Raw genomic sequence first — 6,206 nt, 5'->3', positions numbered from 1 at the left:
TGCATTGCTGGATTTTTTTTACCAAACCTTAGCATAGCGTTGTCAATGATCAAATTTAATATATTTCATTACATTCCCTCCTTTATATAATAGAGGGTTGAGGTAGTTATGCAATCTATAACACTTCTTACCACCATGTGTCTGGATCAAAGCCAAATTTAGTAACGTGTTCATGACACCTGAAAATGTTATGGAGAGGTTATCATACCACATCTCATGGTTTCGAGACATCCAGTAATTGTGCTAGGCCACAGGTGGATGGATTCTGACCATGCCATCAGACTTAGTGAAAGAAAAAGAAAACTTTTAGAAGGAAGAGAGGAAGAAACTGGACTGTGTCCAGCAATTGTGGTCTATATAGTTGCCATCATAAGCAAACCATGGATTTACATGTACCTGTCTCTCCTCCTATTGTACATATATTCTCTACAGGGCCTATATCAAACTCATTGTAAGAGCAGTTAGTCCCTGAAATGATAAGTTTCCATAATTCATAGATCTCATATTAATTTCACCAAAGACAGTATGATGGTAAAAATGGTTGTTATGCTGCATAACTGATGATGTACTTGTAATCTATACAATAATTCCAAACCATACCCAGAGTATACATAGTCACAATGACATGTAAATGATAAATGAATGTAAATGACTGATAATATTAGACATTATTACATAATCTTCTTTTAGCAAGTAAACACATTATCTTATACATGAATTCTCTATCTAGTATGACAGTAACAGATACTTAAAGTGATAAACAATTTATCAGAAAGAAATAAGACTCAATATTCAATATGTCCATTGATAAATCAAGCAATAGGTTTTAAATATAATACCACAAACAGACTCATTAAACTCATGGTTCAAAAAACAAACAAACAAAAAGCAGAAGGAAAAGCTTGTTAAGGTTAAAGTATTTAAGCAGTCAGAATTTGGGGTATGCCACATTGTTTTAACTGGTTCCCCAATTCTCTGCAAGCCAAAATGGCAGGGGTTTCTGAATTATCATTAATTTTTCTAATGCTGTCATAATGTTTTCTATGGTAGAAAATGTGGAGTTCTTTAGCATCAGCTTTGTCTGTGCCACTGATTTTCAATAGGGGCTGATTCAACTGATGAACTATCACATGCAGCTGGTGATGTCTAGCAAAAGCTACAATCATATCGTTTCCTCACCACTTTCCAAGTTGTTTCAATTCATCAACATATTCTTCAAAAGGAGAGTCATTCACTGTAAAAGACTCAAAATCAGTTCTATGGTTAAGCAAATAAGAAGCAGATTCTTGTCTGTGTCTGAGATGATCCCTACAGTGACCTTGTAGCTGATCCCCTAAAGCCCTAAAAAGGCAATTTCCATCTCCCAATACTTTGCGAAGACTGAGTTCCAAGACATGCAACTGATCAGTGGGACTATCAAATGGGAACTGTCTATTGCCTCTGGGTTCTGTTAGGGTTCTTTGTTCTTTAACAGTTGCTATTGTTAGGGTTTTTTGCTCTTTAGTGTCTACTTGAGTTTTATCTGAAATCTCTTTACCTAGGAATGGTGAAGGCTTGACATGAGAACAATGAATCCAAGAGTCCTTTTCACCAATTTTAATAGCAGTAGGAGTTGTCAATAATACCTGAAAAGGTCCCTCCCAAGTGGACTGTGTTCCACTGGTTTGATGGAAATTCTTTATATATATATATTTTGTCTCCTGGATTTAAATCATGCAAGGAAAAATCTAAAGGACCAGCCTGGACCACAGCTCCTGCCTCATGGAGTTCGTGTGGCCTAATCTGTAATTCCTGTATATAGGAGACAGTAGAAGTATCACCTCCCACTAGTGATGTATAAACTGGGGAAAAAGTTTTAGCTTGGATAGGAGGGTGACCAAAAAGCATTTCATAAGGAGATATATGAAGTTCTCCTCTTGGTCTACTGCATAGATAGAATAATGCCAATGGTAGAACATCAGGCCATTTCAAATGGGTTTCAGTACACAATTTGTCAATCATACTCTTAAACTCTTTATTCATACGTTCCACCTGGCCTGAACTTTGCGGGTGGTAGGGTGTATGGAATTTTGGAGTTACTCCCAAGAAAGAATAGATTTGGGATAAGACTGAATCAGTAAAATGTGTGCCTTTGTCAGAATCAATGTGGGCTGGTGGGCCAAAGCAAGGAACTATCTCTTTAAGAAGAGTCTTGGCAACAAAGGTAGCTGTGGCTTGGGGGCTGGGAAATGCCTCCACCCACCGAGTGAGCTGGTCAACTATAAGAAGGCAAAATTTATAATGTCCTGCTTTTGGCATTGTAATATAGTCACTCCTGGTGCTATCCATGTTCTCTTAATAGAGTCCACAATGCCTTGTGTACCAAAATGGCCTTTTTTGTGAATAGAGAGGCATACCTGGTGGTAGAATTTTCAGGGAAGAAGTGGTTTACCTTCCGGAGACACCCAGATGCTATTGATCTGTTTTGCCCTAAATTTCTTTCTCCATTTTTCCACTTCTGACTCATCATAAGTTAGTTTAGGAGGAACATCCTCAGAAGGTGAGAGGTCAAATATATGTTCAGGAGATTCTAAAGCAGTGAGCTTGGCTGCAGAATCAGCCTGAGCATTCCCCTTTGAAAGAGGATCATTATTCCTTGTGTGGGCAGGGCAATGTACAATGGCTAGAGCAGGGGGCAGTTTCAGGGCATCTAGGAGGTCCTTAATAAGGTCGCCATTAGCAATAACCTTGCCCAAGGATGTTAAAAAGCCTCTTTTTAACCAAAGCATGCCAATAGAGTGGCATATACCAAAGCCATATTTCAAGTCAGTAAAAATGGTGGCACTCTTCCCTTTGGCTATATTATAGGCTTGTGGAAGAGCCACAAGTTCACCAGCCTGTGCACTAAAATGGGAAGGCAAAGAAGCTGCCCAGACAGTGTCATAATCAGAAACTGCAGCAGCTCCAGTAAAACGGGTCCCCTCTCTCATAAATGAAGAACCATCTATATAGAGGGCAAGATAAGGCTTCTCTAAAGGTGTATCCAAAAGATCATCCCAGGGTTTCTCAGCCATATCAACTAAAGAAGCATAGTCATGCAATGGCTCCCCCAAGAGTGGTAGGTTAGGGAGTGGTGTAGCTGGGTTAAGGACTGTGCAGCATTTTAGAGTGATATTCTCATTATCCAGCAGGACTATTTCATACTTAGCTAGCCTTTGATCTGAAAAGGCTTGTGTCCTATGACATAGCAAGAGAGCCTCTACTTCATGAGGGCATTGTACAATTAGAGGGTTACCCAGGACCAAATCAGAGGCTTTTTCTACCAAAAGAGTTATGGCTGCCACTGCCCTAAGGCAAGGTGGTGCTCCAGAGGCTACAGGGTCCAGTTGGGTTGAATAATAAGCTATTGGGTGTTGGTTAGGCCCCAGTGATTGAGTCAGAACCCCAGAAGCCACCCCTCTTTGTTCATGCACAAAGAGAATGAAGGGCTTACTGTTATCTGGGAGACCTAGGGCAGGTGTTGATAATAGGGCCTATTTCAATTACTTTAGAGCTAAGAGATGTTGGCTTTCCAACTGCAAAGGCTCTGGAACAGTATTTTTTGTTAAGGATATCAGGGGTTTAGTGAGCTCCTCAAAAGAAAGGATCCACTGTCTGCAGAACCCCGTAGCTCCCAAAATGTCTCTTAACTGTTTCTTAGTAGTGAGGGCAGAAAGTTGTTGAATGGCCTGGACTCTCTTAGGAGAGACAGAGAGAATGCCAGCAGCCAGAATAAAGCCTAAGTATTCTACCTGGAGCAAACACCATTGTACCTTTGACTTGGACACCTTGTGGCCTCTCTTGTGTAGCTCTAATAATAAGTGATGGCTACCTTCCTGACAGGTTTCAACATCAGGTGAGGCTAAAAGTAAGTCATCAACATATTGTACTTACATGGAGCCTTTAAAGGTAATGGAGGCCAGATCCTGCTGTAAAATTTGGGAAAACAATGTAGGACTGTCTACAAATCCCTGTGGGAGTCTAGTCCAGGTCCACTGTGTATTTTTCCAGGTGAAAGCAAATAAATATTGGAAGTCCTCATGCACTGGTATGGAGAAAAAAGCAGAGCAGAGGTCTCCCACTGTGAAGCATGTAGCATCACATGGTATGGAAGACACTATCGTGGCAGGGCTTGGAACTATGACATATCTCGGTACAACATAAGAGTTTATCACCCTAAGGTCTTGTACAAAACGATAGATAGCTTTACCATCTGGCCCAGGCTTGGGTTTTTTTACTGGTAAAATGGGAGTATTTCATGGAGAATGATAACATGGAACAATAATACCCTGGCACTCAAATCTTCAATTACAGGGGTGATTCCTTCTATAGCTTCTTTAGACAATGGATACTGTGGAATAGATGGGGGTGGTCCCCCTTTAACTTTAAAGGTAACAGGCATGGCAGATTTAAGGAGCCCCACTTCAGGAGGGAATGAAGCCCATAAGGACTCAGGAATGTCAGAGGGGATTTTGGATGTATCCCCTACTGTTCCTTGAGCTTCTGTAATCAAAAGTGGCAATAAATGTACAGTATCTTCTGGCAATTGTAGGGAGACAGCCCCATCTGGAGCACAAGGTATGGTTGCTCTGAGCTTGCAAAGGAGATCATGACCTAATAAATCTACAGGGGCATCAGGCATAAGTAAGAATGAATGTTCCACTGTTAAGGGCCCCATAGATACCATGTGAGGGGTTAATTTCTCCACTCTTTGGGCTTTTCCCAAGACTCCTACCACATTCAAAGATTCTACAGCTCTACACCTGGGGTCTGGTTTGCTTACTAATACTGATTTAGAAGCTCCCGTGTCTAGCAAACAGTCATAATATGTGTCCCCCACTTTGAGGGTTACATGAGGTTCATTAATCTGGGGAGGTGAATGGACTGGCACAAGTACATGCAAAAAATCTGGATCTGGGAATATGTGGCTTTCATTATCTATGTTCCATTCCTCCCCTTCATCTTGTCAATCCTGTGCCCCCCTTTGAGGGAGTCCATGGTTACCCTGATTCTGGTTCTGTCCTTCTGTTCCTCCCTGATAGGATCTACGGTTATTCTGTTACTGTCTCTCTGTATCCCTCTGAGAAGATTTATATCCATTTTGATTCTGTCTGTAATAAGGCCTATAATTACCTCAGTTGTTTCCTTTCTGATAAAAGTTTCCATAATTATTTCGATTTCTCCCAAAGAATTCTACAAGGCTCTCAGCCATTGCCCTATTGAGTTCTTGTTTTCTAGTCCTACATTCCCTCAAGAAGTGTCCTTGTTTTTCACAGTAGTAACATACCTTAGTGCCCTTGTGTTGGTGTTTAAATGACTGACTAGGAATTGCAGGTGCCAGAATACTCTGCCTAGGGCCATATGGACTTTCCTCATGTGAGTCAAAGACATAATTTGCAAGTTCCTTAATCCTATCTACTGTGAGAGTTCTCCAGTCTGGACATTGTGTCAGAAAGTATCTGCGGATTTCTGGCAGTGAATTATAAACAAATGTGCTGATAATGATATAGGAATCCCTTAAAACTACTGGATCCAATCTGGTGTACTGTCTAGTGGTCTCAAAAAGTCTATCCTAAAATCCGTTTGGTCTTTCATTAGCCTCCTGAGGTAGGCTTAAAAATTTCTGCCAGTTTTCCAGTTTTCTAGAGCAAGATTCCATTCCCTTCAGAAGTGTTTCTCTAGCATCTTTTAATTCTTGGAATTACCTGTCTTTATTATAATTCCATTCTGGATCCTTTAGAGGCCATGCCACAACAGCCTGACCCTTGGCAACAAGGGCATTTCCTGCTGAAATAATATCTGCAATCTCAGCCTGGGATAGTAAAGTTTCCATAAGGCAAGTAACATCAGCCCAAGGGGGGTTGATATGCATTAAATATAGTCCTTAACTGTGAAATTACAGTGTTTGGATTTTTCTCAAAACTAGGGATGATTGTTTTCCATGCGCTTAAGTCACTTGGTTTAAAGGGGCTATGTTTTCTAACTTGAATTTGTGCTCCTTTTTTGGTATGTTCTATAGCTTCCTGCAGGGGGAGCAGTTTCTGTTGATCTGATTCTAAAGATTGGTTAATATATGTTTCTGAACTCGGGTTATCTCCAGCAGAGGGAGCTATCCTAGCATCTCTCTCACCAAGTGGTATTCCATTTTTCTCTTTCCACATCATAATATTGCTAATAAAGAGGATTAA

The sequence above is a fragment of the Dromiciops gliroides genome, chromosome 2 (genome assembly GCF_019393635.1).
Source record: "Dromiciops gliroides isolate mDroGli1 chromosome 2, mDroGli1.pri, whole genome shotgun sequence".
Lineage (NCBI taxonomy): Eukaryota > Metazoa > Chordata > Mammalia > Microbiotheria > Microbiotheriidae > Dromiciops > Dromiciops gliroides.
The sequence above is the reverse complement of the archived record's forward strand: the minus strand, read 5'-3'. Positions refer to the sequence as shown.